Source organism: Gorilla gorilla, chromosome 4 (assembly GCF_029281585.2).
Source record: "Gorilla gorilla gorilla isolate KB3781 chromosome 4, NHGRI_mGorGor1-v2.1_pri, whole genome shotgun sequence".
Taxonomy (NCBI): Eukaryota; Metazoa; Chordata; class Mammalia; order Primates; family Hominidae; genus Gorilla; species Gorilla gorilla.
Window position 1 is genome coordinate 77,505,850 of NC_073228.2, and position 26,894 is coordinate 77,532,743.

Sequence of the window (26,894 nt, forward strand, 5' to 3'; positions counted from 1 at the left end):
TATCTTCGTATAAAAACTGGAGAGAATCATGCTCAGCAACCTCTTGGTGATGTGTGTGTTCCACTCACAGAGTTTAACCTTTCTTTTCATAGAGCAGTTTGGAAGCACTCTGTCTGTAAAGTCTGCAATTGGATATTTGGACCTCTTTGAGGATTTCGTTGGAAAAGGGATTTCAGCATATAACGCTAGACAGAAGAATTCTCAGTAACTTCTTTGGGCTGCGTGTGTTCAACTCACAGAGTTGAACCTTCCTTTGGACAGAGCATATTTGAAACCCCCTTTTTGTGGAATTTGCAAGTGGAGATTTCATGCAATTAGGGGCCAACGGTAGAAAAGGAAATATCTTCGTAAAAAACAAGAGAGAATCATTCTCAGCAACCACTTGGTGATGTGTGCATTCCACTCATAGAGTTTAACCTTTCTTTTCATAGAGCAGTTTGGTAACACTCCGTTTGCAATGTCTGCATGTGGATATTTGGATCTCTTTGAGGATTTCGCTGGAAAAGGGATTTCTGCATATATCGCTAGACGGAAGAATTCTCAGTAACTTCTTTCGGCTGTGTGTGTTCAACTCACGGAGCTGAACCCTCCTTTAGACAGAGCAGATTTGAAACCCTCTTTTTGTGGAATTTGCAAGTGGAGATTTCAAGCGCTTTGTGGCCAACGGTAGAAAAGGAAATTTCTTCGTAAAAAACTAGAGAGAATCTTTCTCAGCAACCACTTGGTGATGGGTGCGTTCCACTCACAGAGTTTAACCTTTCTTTTCATTGAGCAGTTGGGTAACACTCTGTTTGCAAAGTCTGCAAGTGGATATTTGGACGTCTTTGAGGATTTCGCTGGAAACGATATTTCTGCATATATCGCTAGACAGAAGAATTCTCAGTAACTTCTTTGGGCTGTGTGTGTTCAACTCACAGAGTTGAACCTTCCTTTAGACAGAGCAGATTTGAAACCCTCTTTTTGTGGAATTTGCAAGTGGAGATCTCAAGCGATTTGGGGCCAACGGAAGAAAAGGAAATATCTTCGTATAAAAACTACAGATAATAATTCTCAGCAACCACTTGGTGATGTGTGCGTTTCACTCACAGAGTTTAACCTTTCTTTTCATAGAGCAGTTTGGAAACACTCTGTTTGTAAAGTCTGGAAGTGGATATTTGGACTTCTTTTACGATTTCGTTGGAAACGGGATTTCTTCATCTAAAGCTAGACAGAAGAATTCTCAGTAACATCTTTGGGCTGTGTGTGTTCCAGTCACAGATTTGAACCTTCCTTTAGACAGAGCAGATTTGAATCCCCCTTTTTGTGGAATTTGCAATTGGAGATTTAAAGCGCTTTGGGGCAAACGGTAGAAAACGAAATATCATCGTATAAAAACTAGAGGGAATCATTCTCAGAAGCCGCTTGGTGAAGTGTGCTTTCCGCTCACAGAGTTTAACCTTTCTTTTCATAGAGCCGTTTGGAAACACTGTGTTTGTAAAGTCTGCAAGTGGATATTTGGACCTCTTTGAGGATTTCGTTGGAAACGGGACTGCTGCATATAACGCTAGACAGAAGAATTCTCAGTAACTTCTTTGGGCTGCGTGTGTTCAACTCACAGAGTTGAACCTTACTTTACACAGAGCAGATTTGAACCCCTCTTTTTTTGGAATTTGCAATTGGAGATTTAAAGCGCTTTTGGGCCAACGGTAGAAAAGGAAATATCTTCGTATAAAAACTAGAGAGAATCACTGTCAGCAACCACTTGGTGATGTGTGCGTTCCACTCACAGAGTTTAACCTTTCTTTTCATAGAGCAGTTTGGAATCAGTCTGCTGGTAAAGTCTGCAAGTGCATATTTGGACCTCTTTGAGGATTTCGTTAGAAACGGGAATTCTGCGTATAATGCTAGAGGAAAGAATTCTCAGTAACTTCTTTGGGCTGTGTGTGTTCAACTCACAGAGTTGAACCTTCCTTTACATAGAGCAGATTTGAAACCCTCTTCTTGTGGAATTTGCATGTGGAGATTTCAAGCGATTTGGGGCCAACGGTAGAAAAGGAAATATCTTCGTAAAAAACTAGAGAGAATCATTCTCAGCAACCACTTGGTGATGTGTGCGTTCCACTCATAGAGTTTAACCTTTCTTTTCATAGAGCAGTTTGGTAACACTCTGTTTGCAAAGTCTGCAAGTGGATATTTGGATCTCTTTGAGGATTTCGCTGGAAACGGGATTTCTGCATATATCGCTAGACAGAAGAATTCTCAGTAACTTCTTTGGGCTGCGTGTTTTCAACTCACGGAGTTGAGCCTTCCTTTACACAGAGCAGATTTGAAACTCTTTTTTTGTGGGATTTGCAAGTGGAGATTTCAAGCGCTTTGGGGCCTATAGAAGAAAACGAAATAACTTCGTATAAAAACTAGAGAGAATCATTCTCAGCAAGCACTTGGTGATGTGTGCATTCCACTCACAGAGTTTAACCTTTCTTTTCATAAAGCAGTTTGGAAACACTCTGTTTGTAAAGTCTGCAAGTGGATATTTGGACCTCTTTGAGGATTTCGTTGGAAACGGGATTTCTGCGTATAACGCTAGACAGAAGAATTCTCGGTAACTTCTTTGGGCTTCGTGTGTTCAACTCACAGAGTTGAAACTTCCTTTAGACAGAGAAGATTTGAAACCCTCTTTTTGTGGAATTTGCAAGTGGAGATTTCAAGCGCTTTGGGGCCAACAGTAGAAAGGGAAATATCTTCGTATAAAAAGTAGAGAGAATCATTCTCAGCAACCACTTGGTGATGTGTGCGTTCCACTCACAGAGTTTAACCTTTCTTTTCATAGAGCAGTTTGGAAACACTCTGTTTGTACTGTCTTCAAGTGGATATTTAGACCTCTTTGAGGATTTCTTCGGACTTTCTTTTCATAGTGCAGTTTGGAAACCCTCTGTTTGTAAAGTCTGCAAGTGGATAATAGGACCTCTTTGAGTATTTCGGTGGAAATGAGATTTCTGCATATAATGCTAGACAGAAGAATTCTCAGTAACTTCTTTGGGCTGCGTGTGTTCCACTCACAGAGTTGAACCTTCCTTTAGACAGAGCAGATTTGAAACCCTCTTTTTGTGGAATTTGCAAATGGAGATTTCAAGCGCTTTGGGGCCAATGGTAGAAAAGGAAATATTTTCGTATGAAAACTAGAGAGAATCATTCTCAGCAACCACTTGGAGATGTGTGCGTTACACTCACAGAGTTTAACCTTTCTTTTCATAGAGCAGTTTGGAAATACTCTGTAAAGTCTGCAAGTGGATATAAGTACCTCCTTGAGGATTTCGTTGGAAACGGGATTTCGGCATATAACGCTAGACAGAAGAATTCCCAGTAACTTCTTTGGGCTGCGTGTGTTCAACTCACAGAGTTGAACCTTCCTATTGACAGAGCAGATTTGAAACCCTCTTTTTGTGGAATTTGCAAGTGGAGATTTCAAGCGCTTTCGGGCCAACGGTAGAAAAGGAAATATCTTCGTATGAAAACTAGAGAGAATCATTCTCAGCAACCACTTGGTGATGTGTGCGTTCCACTCACAGAGTTTAACCTTTCTTTTCATAGAGCAGTTTGGAAACACTCTGTTTGTACTGTCTGCAAGTGGATATTTGGACCTCTTTGAGGATTTCTTTGGACTTTCTTTTCATAGAGCGTTTTGGAAATTCTCTGTAAAGTCTGCAAGTGGATATTAGGACCTATTTGAGGATTTTGTTGGAAACGGGATTGCTGCATATAACGATAGACAGAAGAATTCTCAGTAACCTCTTTTGGCTGTGTGTTTTCAAGTCACAGAGCTAAACCTTCCCTTAGACAGAGCAGATATGAAACCCTCTTTTTGTGGAATTTGCAAGTGGAGATCTCAAGTGCTTTGGGGCCAACGGAAGAAAAGGATATATCTTCGTATAAAAACTACAGATAATCATTCTCAGCAACCACTTGGTGATGTGTGCGTTTCACGCACAGGGTGTAACCTTTCTTTTCATAGAGCAGTTTGGAAACACTCTGTTTGTAAAGTCTGGAAGTGGATATTGGGAATTCTTTGAGGATTTCGTTGGAAACGGGGTTTCTTCATCTAAAGCTATACAGAAGAATTCTCAGTAACATCTTTGGGCTGCGTGTGTTCAACTCACAGAGTTGAACCTTCCTTTGGACAGAGCAGATTTGAAATCCCCTTTTTGTGGAATTTGCAAGTGGAGATTTCAAGCAATTAAGGGCCAACGGTAGAAAAGGAAATATCTTCGCATAAAAACTAGAGAGAATCCTTCTCAGCAACCACTTGGGGATGTGTGCGTTCCACTCACAGAGTTTAACCTTTCTTTTCATAGAGCAGTTTGGAAACACTCTGTTTGTAAAGTCTGCAAGTGGATATTTGGAACTCTTTGAGGATTTCGTTGGAAAAGGGATTTCTGCATATAACACTAGACTGAAGAATTCTCAGTAACTTCTTTGGGCTGTGTGTGTTCAACTGACAGAGTTGAACCTTCCTTTAGACAGAGCAGATTTGAAACCCTTTTTTGTGGAATTTGCAACTGGAGATTTCAAGCGCTTTGGGGCCAACGGTAGAAAAGGGAATATCTTCGTAAAAAACTAGAGAGAATCATTCTCAGCAACCACTTGGTGATGTGTGCGTTCCACTCATAGAGTTTAACCTTTCTTTTCATAGAGCAGTTTGGTAACACTCTGTTTGCAAAGTCTGCAAGTGGATATTTGGATCTCTTTGAGGATTTCGCTGGAAACGGGATTTCTGCATATATCGCTAGACAGAAGAATTCTCAGTAACTTCTTTGGGCTGCGTGTTTTCAACTCACAGAGTTGAAACTTCCTTTACACAGAGCAGATTTGAAACTCTTTTTTTGTGGGATTTGCAAGTGGAGATTTCAAGCGCTTTGGGGCCTATAGTAGAAAACGAAATAACTTCGTATAAAAACTAGAGAGAATCATTCTCAGGAACCACTTGGTGATGTGTGCATTCCACTCACAGAGTTTAACCTTTCTTTTCATAGAGCAGTTTGGAAACACTCTGTTTGTAAAGTCTGCAAGTGGATATTTGGACCTCTTTGAGGATTTCGTTGGAAACGGGATTTCTGCATATAACCCAAACAGAAGAATTCTCGGTAACTTCTTTGGGCTTCGTGTTTTCAACTCACAGAGTTGAAACTTCCTTTAGACAGAGCAGATTTGAAACCCTCTTTTTGTGGAATATGCAAGTTGAGATTTCAAGCGCTTTGGGGCCAACGGTAGAAAGGGAAATATCTTCGTATAAAAAGTAGAGAGAATCATTCTCAGCAACCACTTGGTGATGTGTGCGTTCCACTCACAGAGTTTAACCTTTCTTTTCATAGAGCAGTTTGGAAACACTCTGCTTGTACTGTCTTCAAGTGGATATTTGGACCTCTTTGAGGATTTCGTTGGACTTTCTTTTCATAGAGCAGTTTGGAAACTCTCTGTTTGTAAAGTCTGCAAGTGGTTATTTGGACCTCTTTGAGGATTTCTTTGGAAACGGGATTTCTGCATATAACGCTAGACAGAAGAATTCTCAGAAACTTCATTGGGCTGCGTGTGTTCAACTCACAGAGTTGAACTTTCCTTTAGACAGAGCAGATTTGAAACCCTCTTTTTGTGGAATTTACAAGTGGAGATTTCAAGTACTTTGGGGCCAAAGGTAGAAAAGGAAATATCTTCGTATAAAAATTAGAGAGAATCATTCTCAGCAACCACCTGGTGATGTGTGCATTCCACTCACAGAGTTTAACCTTTCTTTTCATAGAACAGCTTGGAAACAGTCTGTTTGTAAGGTCTGCAAGTGGATATTTGGACCTCTTTGAGGATTTCTTCGGACTTTCTTTTCATAGAGCAGTTTGGAAATACTCTGTAAAGTCTGCAAGTGGATATTTGGACCTCTTTGAGGATTTCGTTGGAAACGGGATTTCTGCCTATAACGCTAGACAGAAGAATTCTCAGTAACTTCCTTGGGCTGCGTGTGTTCAACTCAGAGAATTGTACCATCTTTTAGAAAGAGCAGATTTGAAACCCTCTTTTTGTGGAATTTGGAAGTGGAGATTTCAAGCGATTTGGGGCCAGCGGTAGAAAAGGAAATATCTTGGAATAAAAACTAGAGAGAATAATTCTCAGCAACCACTTTGAGATGTGTGCGTTCCACTCAAAGAGTTTAACCTTTCTTTTCATAGAGCAGTTGGAAACACTCTGTTTGAAAATTCTGCAAATGGATATTTGGACCTCTTTGAGGATTTCCTTGGAAACGGGATTTCTGCATCTAACGCTAGACAGAAGAATTCTCAGTAACTTCTTTGGGCTGCGTGTGTTCAACTCACAGAGTTGAACCTTCCTTTAGACAGAGCAGATATGAAACCCTCTTTTTGTGGAATTTGCAAGTGGAGATTTCAAGCGATATGGGGCCAACGGTAGAAAAGGCAATATATTTGTATAAAAACTAGAGAGAATCATTCTCAGCAACCACTTGGTGATGTGACAGTTCCTCTCACAGAGTTTAACCTTTCTTTTCAGAGAGCAGTTTGGAAACACTCTGTTTGTAATGTCTGCAACGGGGATATTTGGACCTCTTTGAGGATTTCGTAGGAAAATGGATTTCTGCATCTAACGCTAGACAGAAGAATTCTCAGTAACTTCTTAGGGCTGCGTGTGTTCAACTCACAGAGTTGAACCTTCCTTTAGACAGAGCAGATTTGAAACCCTCTTTTTGTGGAATATACAAGTGGAGATTTCAAGCGCTTTGGGGCCAACGGTAGAAAAGGAAATGTCTTCGAATAAAAACTGGAGAGAATCATTCTCAGCAACCACATCGGGATGTGTGCGTTTCACTCAGAGTTTAACATTTCTTTTCATAGAGCAGTTTGCAAACACTCTGTTTGTAAAGCCTGTAAGTGGATATTTGGACCTCTTTGAGGATTTCGTTGGAACCGGGATTTCTGCGTATAACGCTAGACAGAAGAATTCTCAGTAACTTCTTTGGGCTGTGTGTGTTCAACTCACAGAGTTGAACTTTCCTTTAGATAGGGCAGGTTTGAACCCTCTTTTTGTGGAATTTACAAGTGGAGATTTCAAGCGCTTGGGGGCCAACGGTAGAAAAGGAAATATCTTTGTATAAAAACTAGAGAGAATCATTCTCAGCAACCACTTTGTGATATGTGCGTTCCACTCACGGAGGTTAACCTTTCTTTTCATAGAGCAGTTTGGAAACACTCTGTTTGTAAAGTCTGCAAGTGGATATTTGGACCTCTTTGAGGATTTCGTTGGACTTTCTTTTCATAGAGCAGTTTGGAAATACTCTGTAAAGTCTGCAAGTGGATATTTGGACCTCTCTGAGGATATCGTTGGAAATGAGATTTCTGCATATAAGCCTAGACAGAAGAATTCTCAGTAACTTCTTTGGGCTGCGTGTGTTCAACTCACAGAGTTGAACCTTCCTTTAGACAGAGCAGATTTGAAACCCTCCTTTTGTGGAATTTGCAAGTGGAGGTCTCAAGCGCTTTGGGGCCAACGGAAGAAAAGGAAATATCTTCGTATAAAAACTAGAAAGAATCATTCTCAGCAACCACTTGGTGATGTGTGCGTTCCACTCACAGAGTTTAACCTTTCTTTTTATAGAGTAGTTTGGAAACACTCTGTTGGTAAAGTGTGGAAGTGGATATTTGGACTTCTTTGAGGATTTCTTTGGAAAAGGGATTTCTTCATCTAATGCTAGACAGAAGAATTCTCAGTAACTTCTTTGGGCTACGTGTGTTCATCTCACAGAGTTGAACCTTCCTTTAGAAAGAGCAGATTTGAAAACCTCTTTTTGTGGAATTTGCAAGTGGAAAGTTCAAGCAATTAGGGGCCAACGGTAGAAAAGGAAATATCTTCATATAAGAATTGGAGAGAATCATTCTGAGCAACCACTTGGAGATGTGTGCGTTTCACTCACAGAGTTTAACCTTTCTTTTCATAGAGCAGTTCGGAAACACTCTGTTTGTAAAGTCTTCAAGTGGATATTTGGACCTCTTTGAGTACATCGTTGGAAAAGGTATTTCTGCATATAACGCTAGACTGAAGAATTCTCAGTAACTTCTTTGGGCGGCGTGTGGTCAACTCACAGAGTTGAACCTTCCTTTAGACAGAGCAGATTTGAAACCCTCTTTTTGTGTAATTTGCAAGTGGAGAGTTCAAGTGCTTTGGGACCAAAAGTAGAAAAGGAAATATCTTCGTATAAAAACTAGAGAGAATCACTCTCAGCAACCACTTGGGGGTGTGTGCGTTCCACTCACAGAGTTTAACCTTTCTTTTCATAGAGCAGTTTGGAAACACTCTGTTTGTAAAGTCTGCAAGAGGATATTTGGACCTCTTTGAGGATTTCGTTGGAAACGGGATTTCTGCATATAACCCTAGACAGAAGAATTCTCAGTAACTTCTTTGGGCTGTATGTGTTCAACTCACAGAGTTGAACCTTCCTTTAGACAGAGCAGATTTGAAACTCTTTTTTTGCGGAATTTGCAAGTGGAGATTTCAAGCGCTTAGGGGCCAAAGGTAGAAAATGAAATATCTTCGTAAAAAACTAGAGAGAATCATTCTCAGCAACCACTTGGTGATGTGTGCGTTCCACTCACAGAGTTTAACCTTTCTTTTCATAGAGCAGTTTGGAAACACTCTGTTTGTAAAGTCTGCAAGTGTATATTTGGAACTCTTTGAGGATTTCGTTGGAAACGGGATTTCTTCATATAACGAAGACAGAAGAATTCTCAGTAACTTCTATGGGCTGCGTGTGTTCAACTCACAGAGTTGAAACTTCCTTTAGACAGAGCAGATTTGAAACCCTCTTTTTGTGGAACTTGCAAGTGGAGATTTCAAGCGCTTTGGGGCCAACAGTAGAAAAGGAAATATCTTCGTGTAAAAACTAGAGAGAATCATTCTCAGCAACCACTTTGGGATGTATGCGTTCCACTAACAGAGTTTAACCTTTCTTTTCATAGAGCAGTTTGGAAACACTCTGCTTGTAAAGTCTGCAACTGGATATTTGGACCTCCTTGAGGATATCGTTGGAAACGACATTTCTGCATATAACGCTAGACAGAAGAATTCTCAGTAACTTTTTTGGGCTGCATGTGTTCAACTCACAGAGTTGAACCTTCCTTTAGACAGAGCAGATTTGAAAGCCTCTTTTTGTGGAATTTGCAATTGGAGATTTCAAGCGCTTTGGGGCCAACTGTAGAAAATTAAATATCTTCGAATAAAAACTAGAGAGAATCATTCTCAGCAACCCCTTGGTGATGTGTGTGTTCCACTCACAGAGTTTAACCTTTCTTTTCATAGAGCAGTTTGGAAACAATCTGTTTGTAAGTCTGCAAGTGGATATTTGGACCTCTTTGAGGATTTCGTAGGAAACGGGATTTCTGCATATAACGCTAGACAGAAGAATTCTCAGTAACTTCTTTGGGCTGCGTGTGTTCAACTCACAGAGTTGAACCTTCCTTTAGACAGAGCAGATTTGAAACCATCTTTTTGTGGAATTTGCAAGTGGAGATTTCAAGCGCTTTGGGGACAACGGTAGAAATGGAAATATCTTCGTATATAAACTAGAGAGAATCATTCTCAGCAACCCCTTGGTGATGTGTGCATTCCACTCACAGAGTTTAAGCTTTCTTTTCGTATAGCAGGTTGGAAACACTCTGTTTGTAAAGTCTGCAAGTGGATATTTGGACCTCTTTGAGGATTTCGTTGGAAACGGGATTTCTGCATAAAACGCTAGATAGAAGAATTCTCAGTAACTTCTTTGGGCTGTGTGTGTTTAACTCACAGAGTTGAACCTTCCTTTACACAGAGCAGATTTGAAACCCTCTTTTTGTGGAATTTGCAAGTGGAGATTTCAAGTGCTTTGGGGCCAACGGTAGAAATGAAAATATCTTCGTGTAAAAACTAGAGAGAATCATTCTCAGCAACCACTTTGGGATGTATGCGTTCCACTCACAGAGTTTAGCCTTTCTTTTCATAGAGCAGATTGCAAACATTCTGTTTGTAAAGTGTGCAAGTGGATATTTGGACCTCTTAGAGGAATTCGTTTGAAACGGTATTTCTGCATATAACGCTAGTCAGAAGAATTCTCAGTAACTTCTTTGGGCTGTGTGTGTTCAACTCACAGAGTTGAACCTTCCTTTAGAGAGAGCAGATTTGAAACCCTCTTTTTGTGGAATTTGCAAGTGGATATTTCAAGCGCTTTGGCGCCAATGGTTGAAAAGGTAATATCTTCGTATAAAAACTAGAGAGAATGATTCTCAGCAACCACTTCATGATGTGTGCGTTCCACTCATAGAGTTTAACTTTTCTTTTCACAGAGCAGTTTGGAAATACTCTGTAAATTCTGCAAGTGGATATTTGGACCTCTTTGAGGATTTCGTTGGAAACGGGATTTCTGCATAAAACGCTAGACAGAAGAATTCTCAGTAACTTCTTTGGGCTGCGTGTGTTCAACTCACAGAGTTGAACCTTCCTTTAGAAAGAGCAGATTATAAACCCTCTTTTTGTGTAATTTGCAAGTGGAGATTACAAGCGCTTTGGGGCCAACGGTAGAAAAGGAAAAATCTTCGTATAAAAACTAGAGAGAATCATTCTCAGCAACCACTTTGGGATGTGTGCGTTCCACCCACAGAGTTTAACCTTTCTTTTCATAGAGCAGATTGCAAACATTCTGTTTGTAAAGTGTGCAAGTGGATATTTGGACCTCTTAGAGGAATTCGTTTGAAACGGTATTTCTGCATATAACGCTAGTCAGAAGAATTCTCAGTAACTTCTTTGGGCTGCGTGTGTTTAACTCACAGAGTTGAACCTTCCTTTACACAGAGCAGATTTGAAACCCTCTTTTTGTGGAATTTGCAAGTGGAGATTTCAAGTGCTTTGGGGCCAACGGTAGAAATGAAAATATCTTCGTGTAAAAACTAGAGAGAATCATTCTCAGCAACCACTTTGGGATGTATGCGTTCCACTCACAGAGTTTAGCCTTTCTTTTCATAGAGCAGATTGCAAACATTCTGTTTGTAAAGTGTGCAAGTGGATATTTGGACCTCTTAGAGGTATTCATTTGAAACGGTATTTCTGCATATAACGCTAGTCAGAAGAATTCTCAGTAACTTCTTTGGGCTGTGTGTGTTTAACTCACAGAGTTGAACCTTCCTTTACACAGAGCAGATTTGAAACCCTCTTTTTGTGGAATTTGCAAGTGGAGATTTCAAGCGCTTTGGGGCCAACGGTAGAAAGGGAAATATCTTCGTATAAAAACTAGAGAGAATCATTCTCAGCAACCACTTGGTGATGTGTGCGTTCCACTCACAGAGTTTAACCTTTCTTTTAATAGAGCAGTTTGGAAACACTCTGTATGTGCAGTCTTCAAGTGGATATTTGGACCTCTTTGAGGATTTCGTTGTACTTTCTTTTCATAGAGCAGTTTGGAAATACTCTGTAAAGTCTGCAAGTGGATATTTGGACCTCTTTGAGGATATCATTGGAAATGAGATTTCTGCATATAAGCCTAGACAGAAGAATTTTCAGTAACTTCTTTGGGCTGCGTGTGTTCAACTCACTGAGTTGAACCTTCCTTTAGACAGAGCAGATTTGAAACCCTCTTTTTGTGTAATTTGCAAGTGGAGAGTTCATGTGCTTTGGGACCAAAAGTAGAAAAGGAAATATCTTCGTATAAAAACTAGAGAGAATCACTCTCAGCAACCACTTGGGGATGTGTGCGTTCCATACACAGAGTTTAACCTTTCTTTTCATAGAGCAGTTTGGAAACACTCTGTTTGTAAAGTCTGCAAGCGGATATTTGGAACTCTTTGAGGATTTCGTTGGAATCGGGATTTCTGCATATAACCCTAGACAGAAGAATTCTCAGTAACTTCATTGGGCTGTGTTTGTTCAACTCACAGAGTTGAAACTTCCTTTAGACAGAGCAGATTTGAAACCCTCTTTTTGTGGAATTTGGAAGTGGAGATTTCAAGCGCTTAGGGGCCAACGGTAGAAAATGAAATATCTTCGTGAAAAACTAGAGAGAATCATTCTCAGCAACCACTTGGTGATGTGTGCGTTACACTCACAGAGTTTAACCTTTCTTTTCATAGAGCTGTTTGGAAACACTCTGTTTGTAAAGTCTGCAAGTGGATATTTGGACCTCTTTGAGGATTTCGTTGGAAACGGGATTTCTGCATATAACGAAGACAGAGGAATTCTCAGTAACTTCTTTGGGCTGTGTGTGTTCAACTCACAGAGTTGAACTTTCCTTTAGACAGTGCAGATTTGCACACCCTTTTTGTGGAATTTACAAGTGAAGATTTCAAGGGCTTTGCGTCCAACGGTAGAAAAGGAAATATCTTTGTGTAAAAACTAGAGAGAATCATTCTCAGCAACCACTTTGGGATATGTGCGTTCCACTCACGGAGTGTAACCTTTCTTTTCATAGAGCAGTTTGGAAACACTCTGTTTGTACTGTCTTCAAGTGGATATGTGGACCTCTTTGAGGATTTCGTTGGACTTTCTTTTCATAGAGCAGTTTGGAAACACTCTGTTTGTAAAGTCTGCAAGTGGTTATTTGGACCTCTTTGAGGATTTCCTTGGAAACGGGATTTCTGCATATAACTCTAGAGAGAAGAATTCTCAGTAACTTCTTTGGGCTGCGTGTGTTCAACTCACAGAGTTGAACCTTCCTTTAGACAGAGCAGATTTGAAACCCTCTTTTTGTGGGATTTGCAAGTGGAGAGTTCAAGCAATTTGGGGCCAACGGTAGAAAAGGAAATATCTTCGTATAAAAACTAAAGAGAATCATTCTCAGCAACCACTTGGGGATGTGTGCGTTCCACTCACCGAGTTTAATCTTTCTTTTCATAGAGCAGTTTGGAAATACTCTGTTTGTAAGTCTGCAAGTGGATATTTGGACTTCTTTGCGGATATCGTTGGAAACGGGATTTCTGCATATAACGCTAGACAGAAGAATTCTCAGTAACTTCCTTGGGCTGTGTGTGTTCAACTCACAGAGTTGAACCTTCCTTTAGACAGAGCAGATTTGAAACCCTCTTTTTGTGGAATTTGCAAGTGGAGATTTCATGCGCTTAGCGGCCAACGGTAGAAAAGGAAACATCTTCGTAGAAAAACTAGAGAGAATCATTGTCAGCAACCAGTTGGGGATGTGTGCGTTCCAGTCACAGAGTTTAACCTTTCTTTTCATAGAGCAGTTTGCAAACACTCTGTTTTTAAAGTCTGCAAGTGGATATTTGGACCTCTTTTAGGATTTCGTTGGAAAAGGGATTTCTGCATATAACGCTAGACAGAAGACTTCTCAGTAACTTCTTAGGGCTGCGTGTGTTCAACTCACAGAGTTGAACCTTCCTTTAGACAGAGCAGGTTTGAAACCCTCTTTTTGTGGAATATACAAGTGGAGATTTCAAGGGCTTTGGGTCCAACGGTAGAAAAGGAAATATCTCCGAATAAAAACTGGAGAGAATCATTCTCAGCAACCACATCGGGATGTGTGCGTTTCCCTCACAGAGTTTAACATTTCTTTTCATAGAGCAGTTTGCAAACACTCTGTTTGTAAAGTCTGCAAGTGGATATTTGGACCTCTTTGAGGATTTCGTTGGACACGGTATTTCTGCGTATAACGCTAGACTGAAGAATTCTCAGTAACTTCTTTGGGCTGTGTGTGCTCAACTCACAGAGTTGAACTTTCCTTTAGATAGGGCAGATTTGAACACTCTTTTTGTGGAATTTACAAGTGGAGATTTCAAGCGATTTGGGGCCAACGGTAGAAAAGGAAATAACTTTGTATAAAAACTAGAGAGAATCATTCTCAGCAACCACTTGGTGATGTGTGCATTCCACTCAAAGAGTTTAACCTTTCTTTTCATAGAGCAGTTTGAAACACTCTGTTTGAAAAGTCTGCAAGTGGATATTTGGACCTCTTTGAGGATTTCGTAGGAAAAGGGATTTCTGCATCTAACGCTAGACAGAAGAATTCTCAGTAACTTCTTTGGGCTGCGTGTGTTCAACTCACAGAGTTGAACCTTCCTTTAGACAGAGCAGATTTGAAACCCTCTTTTTGTGGAATTTGCAAGTGGAGATTTCAATCGATTTGGGGCCAACGATAGAAAAGGGAATATATTTGTATAAAAACTAGAGAGAATCATTCTCAGCAACCACTTGGTGATGTGACTGTTCCACTCACGGAGTTTAACCTTTCTTTTCGGAGAGCAGTTTGGAAACACTCTGTTTGTAAAGTCTGCAGGTGGATATTTGGACCTCTTTGAGGATTTCGTAGGAAAAGGGATTTCTGCATCTAACGCTAGACAGAAGAATTCTCAGTAACTTCTTAGGGCTGCGTGTGTTCAACTCACAGAGTTGAACCTTCCTTTAGAAAGAGCAGATTTGAAACCCTCTTTTTGTGGAATTTGCAAGCGGAGATTTCAAGCGCATTCTGGCCAACGGTATAAAAAGAAATATCTTCGTATGAAAACTAGAGAGAATCATTCTCAGCAACCACTTTGGGATGTGTGCATTCCACTCACAGAATTTAACGTTTCTTTTCATAGAGCAGTTTGGAAACACTCTTTTTGTAAATTCTGCAAGTGGATATTTGGACCTCTTTGAGGATTTCGTTGGAAACGGGATTTCTGCATATAACACTAGACAGAAGAATTCTCAGTATGTTCTTTGGGCTACGTGGGTTCAACTCACAGAGTTGAACCTTCCTTTAGGCAGAGCAGAGTTGAAACCCTCTTTTTGTGTAATTTGCAATTGGAGGTTCCAAGCGCTTTGGGGCCAACGGTAGAAAAGGAATTATCTTCGTATAAAAACTAGAGAGAATCATTCTCAGCAACCACTTCGGGATGTGTGCGTTCCACTCACAGAGTTTAACCTTTCTTTTCACAGAGCAGTTTGGAAACACTCTGTTTGTAAAGTCTGCAAGTGGATATTTGGACCTCTTTGAGGATATAGTTGGAAACGGGATTTCTGCATATAACGCTAGACAGAAGAATTCTCAGTAACTTCTTTGGGCTGCATGTGTTCAACTCACAGAGTTGAAACTTCCTTTAGACAGAGCAGATTTGAATCCCTCTTTTTCTGGAATTTGCAAGTGGAGAGTAAAAGTGCTTTGGGGCCAACGGTAGAAAGGGAAATATCTTCGTATAAAAACTAGAGAGAATCATTCTCAGCAAACACTTGGTGATGTGTGCGTTCCACTCACAGAGTTTAACCTTTCTTTTCATAGGGCATTTTGGAAACACTCTGTTTGTATAGTCTGCAAAGGGATATTTGGACCTCTATGAAGATTTCGTTGGAAATGAGATTTCTGCATATAACGCTAGACAGAAGAATTCTCAGTAACTTCTTCGGGCTGCGTGTGTTCAACTCACAGAGTTGAACCTTCCTTTATACAGAGCACATTTGAAACCCTCTTTTTGTGGAATTTGCAAGTGGAGATTTCAAGCGCTTTGCGGCCAATGGTAGAAAAGGAAATATTTTCGTATAAAAACTAGAGAGAATGATTCTCAGCATCCACTTGCTGATGTTTGCGTTCCACTCACAGAGTTTAACCTTTCTTTTCATAGAGCAGTTTGGAAATACTCTGTAAAGTCTGCAAGTAGATATTTGGACCTCTTTGAGGATTTCGAAGGAAAATGGATTTCTGCATCTAACGCTAGACAGAAGAATTCTCAGTAACTTCTTAGGGCTGCGTGTGTTCAACTCACAGAGTTGAACCTTCCTTTAGAAAGAGCAGATTTGAAACCCTCTTTTGTGGAATTTGCAAGTGGAGATTTGAAGCGCTTTGGGGCCAACGGTATAAAAAGAAATATCTTCATATGAAAACTAGAGAGAATCATTCTCAGCAACCACTTTGGGATGTGTGCGATCCACTGACAGAGTTTAACCTTTCTTTTCATAGAGCAGTTTGCAAAGACTCTGTTTGTAAAGTCTGCAAGTGGATATTTGGACCTCTTTGAGGATTTCGCTGGAAACGGGATTTCTGCGTATAACGCTAGACAGAAGAATTCTCAGTAACTTCTTTGGGCTGTGTGTGTTCAACTCACAGAGTTGAACTTTCCTTTAGATAGGGCAGATTTGAACCCTCTTTTTTTGGAATTTACAAGTGGAGGTTTCAAGCGCTTTGGGGCCAACGGTAGAAAAGGAAATAACTTTGTATAAAAACTAGAGAGAATCATTCTCAGCAACCACTTTGTGATATGTGCGTTCCACTCAGGGAGTTTAACCTTTCTTTTCATAGAGCAGTTTGGAAACACTCTGTTTGTAAAGTCTGCAAGTGGATATTTGGACCTCTTTGAGGATTTCGTTGGAAAAGGGATTTCTGCATCTAACGCTAGACAGAAGAATTCTCAGTAACTTCTTTGGGCTGCGTGTGTTCAACTCACAGAGTTGAACCTTCCTTTAGTCAGAGCAGATTTGAAACCCTCTTTTTGTGGAATTTGCAAGTGGAGATTTCAAGCGATTTGGGGCCAACGGTAGAAAAGGAAATATATTTGTATAAAAACTAGAGAGAATCATTCTCAGCAACCACTTGGTGATGTGACCGTTCCACTCACAGAGTTTAACCTTTCTTTTCAGAGAGGAGTTTGGAAACACTCTGTTTGTGAAGTCTGCAAGTGGATATTTGGACGTCTGAGGATTTCGTAGGAAAAGGGATTTCTGCATATAACGCTAGACAGAAGAATTCTCAGTAACTTCTTTAGGCTGCGTGTGTTCAACTCACAGAGTTGAACCTTCCTTTAGACAGAGCAGATTTGAAAACCTCTTTTTGTGGAATTTACAAGTGTAGATTTCAAGCGATTTGGGGCCAACGGTAGAAAAGGAAACATCTTTGTATAAAAACTAGAGAGAATCATTCTCAGCAACCACTTGGTGATGTGTGCATTCCACTCAAAGAGTTTAACCTTTCTTTTCATAGAGCAGTTTGAAACACTCTGTTTGAAAAGTCTGCAAGTGGATATTTGTACCTCTTTGAGGATTTCGTTGGAAAAGGGGTTTCTGCATCTAACGCTAGACAGAAGAATTCTCAGTAACTTCTTTGGGCTGCGTGTGTTCAACTCACAGAGTTGAACCTTACTTTAGACAGAGCAGATTTGAAACCCTCTTTTTGTAGAATTTGCAAGTGGAGATTTCAATCGATTTGGGGCCAACGGTAGAAAAGGGAATATATTTGTATAAAAACTAGAGAGAATCATTCTCAGCAACCACTTGGTGATGTGACCGTTCCACTCACGGAGTTTAACCTTTCTTTTCAGAGAGCGGTTTGGAAACACTCTGTTTGTAAAGTCTGCAAGTGGATATTTGGACCTCTTTGAGGATTTCATAGGAAAAGGGATTTCTGCATCTAACGCTAGACAGAAGAATTCTCAGTAACTTCTTAGGGCTGCGTGTGTTCAACTCACAGAGTTGAACCTTCCTTTAGAAAGAGCAGATTTGAAACCCTCTTTTTGTGGAATTTGCAAGCGGAGATTTCAAGCGCATTCTGGCCAACGGTATAAAAAGAAATATCTTCGTATGAAAACTGGAGAGAATCATTCTCAGCAACCACTTTGGGATGTGTGCGTTCCACTCACAGAATTTAACCTTTCTTTTCATAGAGCAGTTTGGAAACACTCTTTTTGTAAATTCTGGAAGTGGATATTTGGACCTCTTTGAGGATTTCGTTGGAAATGAGATTTCTGCCTCTAACGCTAGATAGAAGAATTCTCTGTAACTTCTTTGGGCTGCGTGTGTTCAACTCACAGAGTTGAACCTTCCTTTAGACAGTGCAGATTTGCACCCCCTTTTTGTGGAATTTACAAGTGAAGATTTCAAGCGCTTTGGGTCCAACGGTAGAAAAGGAAATATCTTTGTGTAAAAACTAGAGAGAATCATTCTCAGCAACCACTTTGGGATGTGTGCATTCCACTCACAGAGTTTAACCTTTCTTTTCACAGAGCAGTTTGAAAACACCCTTTTTGTAAATTGTGCAAGTGTATATTTGGACCTCTTTGAGGATTTCGTTGGAAACGGGATTTCTGCATATAACGCTAGACAGAAGAATACTCAGTAACTTCTTTGGGCTGCGTGTGTTCAACTCACAGAGTTGAACCTTCCTTTAGACAGAGCAGATTAGAAACCCTCTTTTTGTGGAATTTGCAAGTGCAGATTTCAAGCGCTTTGGGGCCAACGGTAGAAAAGGAAATATCTTCGTATAAAAACTGGAGAGAATCATGCTCAGCAACCTCTTGGTGATGTGTGTGTTCCACTCACAGAGTTTAACCTTTCTTTTCATAGAGCAGTTTGGAAGCACTCTGTCTGTAAAGTCTGCAATTGGATATTTGGACCTCTTTGAGGATTTCGTTGGAAAAGGGATTTCAGCATATAACGCTAGACAGAAGAATTCTCAGTAACTTCTTTGGGCTGCATGTGTTCAACTCACAGAGTTGAAACTTCCTTTAGACAGAGCAGATTTGAATCCCTCTTTTTCTGGAATTTGCAAGTGGAGAGTAAAAGTGCTTTGGGGCCAACGGTAGAAAGGGAAATATCTTCGTATAAAAACTAGAGAGAATCATTCTCAGCAAACACTTGGTGATGTGTGCGTTCCACTCACAGAGTTTAACCTTTCTTTTCATAGGGCATTTTGGAAACACTCTGTTTGTATAGTCTGCAAAGGGATATTTGGACCTCTATGAAGATTTCGTTGGAAATGAGATTTCTGCATATAACGCTAGACAGAAGAATTCTCAGTAACTTCTTCGGGCTGCGTGTGTTCAACTCACAGAGTTGAACCTTCCTTTATACAGAGCACATTTGAAACCCTCTTTTTGTGGAATTTGCAAGTGGAGATTTCAAGCGCTTTGCGGCCAATGGTAGAAAAGGAAATATTTTCGTATAAAAACTAGAGAGAATGATTCTCAGCATCCACTTGCTGATGTTTGCGTTCCACTCACAGAGTTTAACCTTTCTTTTCATAGAGCAGTTTGGAAATACTCTGTAAAGTCTGCAAGTAGATATTTGGACCTCTTTGAGGATTTCGAAGGAAAATGGATTTCTGCATCTAACGCTAGACAGAAGAATTCTCAGTAACTTCTTAGGGCTGCGTGTGTTCAACTCACAGAGTTGAACCTTCCTTTAGAAAGAGCAGATTTGAAACCCTCTTTTGTGGAATTTGCAAGTGGAGATTTGAAGCGCTTTGGGGCCAACGGTATAAAAAGAAATATCTTCATATGAAAACTAGAGAGAATCATTCTCAGCAACCACTTTGGGATGTGTGCGATCCACTGACAGAGTTTAACCTTTCTTTTCATAGAGCAGTTTGCAAAGACTCTGTTTGTAAAGTCTGCAAGTGGATATTTGGACCTCTTTGAGGATTTCGCTGGAAACGGGATTTCTGCGTATAACGCTAGACAGAAGAATTCTCAGTAACTTCTTTGGGCTGTGTGTGTTCAACTCACAGAGTTGAACTTTCCTTTAGATAGGGCAGATTTGAACCCTCTTTTTTTGGAATTTACAAGTGGAGGTTTCAAGCGCTTTGGGGCCAACGGTAGAAAAGGAAATAACTTTGTATAAAAACTAGAGAGAATCATTCTCAGCAACCACTTTGTGATATGTGCGTTCCACTCAGGGAGTTTAACCTTTCTTTTCATAGAGCAGTTTGGAAACACTCTGTTTGTAAAGTCTGCAAGTGGATATTTGGACCTCTTTGAGGATTTCGTTGGAAAAGGGATTTCTGCATCTAACGCTAGACAGAAGAATTCTCAGTAACTTCTTTGGGCTGCGTGTGTTCAACTCACAGAGTTGAACCTTCCTTTAGTCAGAGCAGATTTGAAACCCTCTTTTTGTGGAATTTGCAAGTGGAGATTTCAAGCGATTTGGGGCCAACGGTAGAAAAGGAAATATATTTGTATAAAAACTAGAGAGAATCATTCTCAGCAACCACTTGGTGATGTGACCGTTCCACTCACAGAGTTTAACCTTTCTTTTCAGAGAGGAGTTTGGAAACACTCTGTTTGTGAAGTCTGCAAGTGGATATTTGGACGTCTGAGGATTTCGTAGGAAAAGGGATTTCTGCATATAACGCTAGACAGAAGAATTCTCAGTAACTTCTTTAGGCTGCGTGTGTTCAACTCACAGAGTTGAACCTTCCTTTAGACAGAGCAGATTTGAAAACCTCTTTTTGTGGAATTTACAAGTGTAGATTTCAAGCGATTTGGGGCCAACGGTAGAAAAGGAAACATCTTTGTATAAAAACTAGAGAGAATCATTCTCAGCAACCACTTGGTGATGTGTGCATTCCACTCAAAGAGTTTAACCTTTCTTTTCATAGAGCAGTTTGAAACACTCTGTTTGAAAAGTCTGCAAGTGGATATTTGTACCTCTTTGAGGATTTCGTTGGAAAAGGGGTTTCTGCATCTAACGCTAGACAGAAGAATTCTCAGTAACTTCTTTGGGCTGCGTGTGTTCAACTCACAGAGTTGAACCTTACTTTAGACAGAGCAGATTTGAAACCCTCTTTTTGTAGAATTTGCAAGTGGAGATTTCAATCGATTTGGGGCCAACGGTAGAAAAGGGAATATATTTGTATAAAAACTAGAGAGAATCATTCTCAGCAACCACTTGGTGATGTGACCGTTCCACTCACGGAGTTTAACCTTTCTTTTCAGAGAGCGGTTTGGAAACACTCTGTTTGTAAAGTCTGCAAGTGGATATTTGGACCTCTTTGAGGATTTCATAGGAAAAGGGATTTCTGCATCTAACGCTAGACAGAAGAATTCTCAGTAACTTCTTAGGGCTGCGTGTGTTCAACTCACAGAGTTGAACCTTCCTTTAGAAAGAGCAGATTTGAAACCCTCTTTTTGTGGAATTTGCAAGCGGAGATTTCAAGCGCATTCTGGCCAACGGTATAAAAAGAAATATCTTCGTATGAAAACTGGAGAGAATCATTCTCAGCAACCACTTTGGGATGTGTGCGTTCCACTCACAGAATTTAACCTTTCTTTTCATAGAGCAGTTTGGAAACACTCTTTTTGTAAATTCTGGAAGTGGATATTTGGACCTCTTTGAGGATTTCGTTGGAAATGAGATTTCTGCCTCTAACGCTAGATAGAAGAATTCTCTGTAACTTCTTTGGGCTGCGTGTGTTCAACTCACAGAGTTGAACCTTCCTTTAGACAGTGCAGATTTGCACCCCCTTTTTGTGGAATTTACAAGTGAAGATTTCAAGCGCTTTGGGTCCAACGGTAGAAAAGGAAATATCTTTGTGTAAAAACTAGAGAGAATCATTCTCAGCAACCACTTTGGGATGTGTGCATTCCACTCACAGAGTTTAACCTTTCTTTTCACAGAGCAGTTTGAAAACACCCTTTTTGTAAATTGTGCAAGTGTATATTTGGACCTCTTTGAGGATTTCGTTGGAAACGGGATTTCTGCATATAACGCTAGACAGAAGAATACTCAGTAACTTCTTTGGGCTGCGTGTGTTCAACTCACAGAGTTGAACCTTCCTTTAGACAGAGCAGATTAGAAACCCTCTTTTTGTGGAATTTGCAAGTGCAGATTTCAAGCGCTTTGGGGCCAACGGTAGAAAAGGAAATATCTTCGTATAAAAACTGGAGAGAATCATGCTCAGCAACCTCTTGGTGATGTGTGTGTTCCACTCACAGAGTTTAACCTTTCTTTTCATAGAGCAGTTTGGAAGCACTCTGTCTGTAAAGTCTGCAATTGGATATTTGGACCTCTTTGAGGATTTCGTTGGAAAAGGGATTTCAGCATATAACGCTAGACAGAAGAATTCTCAGTAACTTCTTTGGGCTGCGTGTGTTCAACTCACAGAGCTGAACCTTCCTTTGGACAGAGCATATTTGAAACCCCCTTTTTGTGGAATTTGCAAGTGGAGATTTCATGCAATTAGGGGCCAACGGTAGAAAAGGAAATATCTTCGTAAAAAACAAGAGAGAATCATTCTCAGCAACCACTTGGTGATGTGTGCGTTCCACTCATAGAGTTTAACCTTTCTTTTCATAGAGCAGTTTGGTAACACTCTGTTTGCAATGTCTGCATGTGGATATTTGGATCTCTTTCAGGATTTCGCTGGAAAAGGGATTTCTGCATATATCGCTAGACAGAAGAATTGTCAGTAACTTCTTTGGGCTGCGTGTTTTCAACTCACAAAGTTGAACCTTCCTTTACACAGAGCAGATTTGAAACTCTTTTTTTGTGGGATTTGCAAGTGGAGATTTCAAGCGCTTTGGGGCCTATCGTAGAAAACGAAATAACTTCGTATAAAAACTAGAGAGAATCATTCTCAGCAACCACTTGGTGAGGTGTGCATTCCACTCACAGAGTTTAACCTTTCTTTTCATAGAGCAGTTTGGAAACACTCTGTTTATAAAGTCTGCAAGTGGATATTTGGACCTCTTTGAGGATTTCGTTGGAAACGGGATTTCTGCAAATAACGCTAGACAGAAGAATTCTCGGTAACTTCTTTGGGCTTCGTGTGTTCAACTCACAGAGTTGAAACTTCCTTTAGACAGAGCAGATTTGAAACCCTCTTTTTGTGGAATTTGCAAGTGCAGATTTCAAGCGCATTGGGGCCAACGGTAGAAAGGGAAATATCTTCGTATAAAAAGTAGAGAGAATCATTCTCAGCAACCACTTGGTGATGTGTGCGTTCCACTCACAGAGTTTAACCTTTCTTTTCATAGAGCAGTTTGGAAACACTCTGTTTGCACTGTCTTGAAGTGGATATGTGGACCTCTTTGAGGATTTCGTTGGACTTTCTTTTCATAGAGCAGTTTGGAAACACTCTGTTTGTAAAGTCTGCAAGTGGGTATTTGGACCTCTTTGAGGATTTCGTTGGAAATGGGATTTCTGCATAGAACTCTAGAGAGAAGAATTCTCAGTAACTTCTTTGGGCTGCGTGTGTTCAACTCACAGAGTTGAACCTTCCTTTAGACAGAGCAGATTTGAAACCCTCCTTTTGTGGGATTTGCAAGTGGAGAGTTCAAGCAATTAGGGGCCAACGGTTGAAAAGGAAATATCTTCGTATAAAAACTAGAGAGAATCATTCTCAGCAACCACTTGGGGATGTGTGCGTTCCACTCACCGAGTTTAATCTTTCTTTTCATAGAGCAGTTTGGAAATACTCTGTTTGTAAGTCTGCAAGTGGATATTTGGACTTCTTTGCGGATATCGTTGGAAACAGGATTTCTGCATATAACGCTAGACAGAAGAATTATCAGTAACTTCTTTGGGCTGTTTGTGTTCAACTCACAGAGTTGAACCTTCCTTTAGACAGAGCAGATTTGAAACCCTCTTCTTGTGGAATTTGCAAGTGGAGAGTTCAAGTGCTTTGGGGCCAACGGTAGAGAGGGAAATATCTTCGTATAAAAACTAGACAGAATCATTCTCAGCAATCACTAGGGGATGTGTGCGTTCCACTCACAGAGTTTAACCTTTCTTTTCATAGAGCAGTTTGGTAACACTCTGTTTGTAAAGTCTCCGATGGGATATTTGGACTTTTTCAGGATTTCGTTGGAAACGTGATTTCTGCATATAACGCTAGACAGAAGAATTCTCAGTAACTTCTTTGGGCTGTGTGTGTTCAACTCACAGAGTTGAACTTTCCTTTAGACAGTGCAGATTTGCACCCCCTTTTTGTGGAATTTACAAGTGAAGATTTCAAGCGCTTTGGGTCCAACGGTAGAAAAGGAAATATCTGTGTATAAAAACTAGAGAGAATCATTCTCAGCAACCACTTTGTGATATGTGCGTTCCAGTCACGGAGTTTAACCTTTCTTTTCATAGAGCAGTTTGGAAACACTCTGCATGGAAAGTCTGCAAATGGATATTTGGACCTCTTTGAGGATTTCTTTGGAAGCGGGATTTCTGCATATAACGCTAGACAGAAGAATTCTCAGTAATTCTTTGTGCTGCATGTGTTCAACTCACAGGGTTGAACCTTCATTTAGACAGAGCAGATTTGAAAACCTCTTTTTGTGGAATTTACAAGTGTAGATTTCAAGCGATTTGGGGCCAACGGGAGAAAAGGAAACATCTTTGTATAAAAACTAGAGAGAATCATTTTCAGCAACCACTTGGTGATGTGTGCGTTCCACTCACAGAGTTTAACCTTTCTTTTCATAGAGCAGTTTGCAAACACTCTGCTTGTAAAGTCTGCAAGTGGATATTTGGACCTATTTGAGAATTTCGTTGGAAACGGGATTTCTGCATATAACGCTAGACAGAAGAATTCTCAGTAATTCCTTGGGCTGTGTGTGTTCAACTCACAGAGTTATACCTTCTTTTAGACAAAGCAGATTTGAAACCCTCTTTTTGTGGAATTTGCAAGTGGAGATTTCAAGCGATATGGGGCCAACGGTAGAAAAGGAAATATCTTCGAATAAAAACTAGAGAGAATCATTCTCAGCAACCACTTTGGGATGTGTGCGTTCCACTCACAGAGTTTAACATTTCTTTTCATGGAGCAGTTTGGAAACACTCTGTTTGTCAAGCCTGCAGGTGGATATTTGGACCTCTTTGAGGATTTCGTAGGAAAAGGGATTTCTGCATCTAACGCTTGACAGAAGAATTCTCAGTAACTTCTTAGGGCTGCGTGTGTTCAACTCACAGAGTTGAACCTTCCTTTAGAAAGAGCAGATTTGAAACCCACTTTTTGTGGAATTTGCAAGCGGAGATTTCAAGCGCATTCTGGCCAACGGTATAAAAAGAAATATCTTCGTATGAAAACTAGAGAGAATCATTCTCAGCAACCACTTTGGGATGTGTGCGTTCCACTCACAGAATTTAACCTTTCTTTTCATAGAGCAGTTTGGAAACACTCTTTTTGTAAATTCTGCAAGTGGATATTTGGACCTCTTTGAGGATTTCGTTGGAAATGAGATTTCTGCATCTAACGCTAGATAGAAGAATTCTCTGTAACTTCTTTGGGCTGGGTGTGTTCAACTCACAGAGTTGAACCTTCCTTTAGACAGAGCAGATTTGAAACCCTCTTTTTGAGGAATTTGCAAGTGGAGATTTAAAGCACTTTGGGGCCAACGGTAGAAAAGGAAACATCATCGTATAAACACTAGAGGGAAACATTCTCAGCAACCACTTTGTGATGTGTGCGTTCCACTCACAGAGTTTAACCTTTCTTTTCATTGAGCACTTTGGAAGCACTCTGTCTGTAAAGTCTGCAAGTGGATATTTGTACCTCTTTGAGGATTTCTTTGGAAACGGGATTTCTGCATTTAATGCTAGACAGAAGAATTCTCAGTAACTTCTTTGGGCTGCGTGTGTTCAACTCACAGAGTTGAACCTTTCTTTACAAAGAGCAGATTTGAAACCCTGTTTTTGTGGAATGTGAAAGTGGGGATTTCAAGCTCTTTGGGGCCAACGGTAGAAAAGGAAATATCTTCGCATAAAAACTAGAGAGAATCATTCTCAGCAACCACTTGGCGATGTGTGCGTTCCACTCACAGAGTTTAACCTTTCTTTTCACAGAGCAGTTTGGAAACACTCTGTTTGTACGGTCTGCAAGTGGATATTTGGACCTCTTTGAGGATTTCGTTGGAAACGGGATTGCTGCATATAACGCTAGACAGAAGAATTCTCAGTAACTTCTTTGGGCTGTGTGTGTTCATCTCAGAGGGTTGAACCTTCCTTTAGACAGAGCAGATTTGAAACCTTCTTTTTGTGGAATTTGCAAGTGGAGATTTCAAGCGCTTAGGGGCCAACGGTAGAAAAGGAAATATCATCGTATAAAAACTAGAGAGAATCACTGTCAGCAACCACTTGGTGATGTGCGCGTTCCACTCACAGAGTTTATCCTTTCTTTTCATAGAGCAGTTTGGAAACACTCTGCTGGAAAAGTCTGCAAGTGCATATTTGGACCTCTTTGAGGATTTCGTTGGAAACGGGATTTCTGCATATAACGCTAGACAGAAGAATTCTCAGTAACTTCTTTGGGCTGCATGTTTTCAACTCACTAAGTTGAAACTTCCATTATACAGAGCAGATTTGTAACCCTCTTTTTGTGGAATTTGCAAGTGGAGATTTCAAGCGCTTTGGGGACAGCGGTAGAAAAGGAAATATCTTCGTATTAAAACTAGAGAGAATCATTCTCAGCAACCACTTGGTGTTGTGTGCGTTCCACTCACAGAGTTTAACCTTTCTTTTCATAGAGCAGTTTGGAAACACTCTGCTTTTAAAGTCTGCAAGTGCATATTTGGACGTCTTTGAGGATTTCGTTGGAAACGGCGTTTCTGCATATAATGCTAGAGAGAAGAATTCTCAGTAACTTCTTTCGGCTGTGTGTGTTCAACTCACAGAGTTGAACCTTCCTTTACACAGAGCAGATTTGAAACCCTCTTTTTGTGGAATTTGCAAGTGGAGATTTCAAGCGATATGGGGCCAACGGTATAAAAGGAAATATCTTCATATAAAAACTAGAGAGAATCATTCTCAGCAACCCCTTGGTGATGTGTGCATTCCACTCACAGTGTTTAACCTTTCTTTTCATAAAGCAGTTTGGTAACACTCTGTTTGTAAAGTCTCCAAGGATATATTTGGACCTCTTTCAGGATTTCGTTGGCAACGGGATTTCTGCATAAACCATAGACAGAAGAATTCTCAGTAACTTCTTTGGGCTGCGTGTGTTCAACTCACAGAGTTGAACCTTCCTTTAGACAGAGAAGATTTGAAACCCTCTTTTTGTGGAATTTACAAGTGGAGATTTCAAGCGCTTTGGGGCCAACGGTAGAAAAGGAAATATCTTTGTATAAAACCTAGAGAGAATCATTCTCAGCAACCACTTTGTGATATGTGCGTTGCACTCACGGAGTTTAACCTTTCTTTTCATAGAGCAGTTTGGA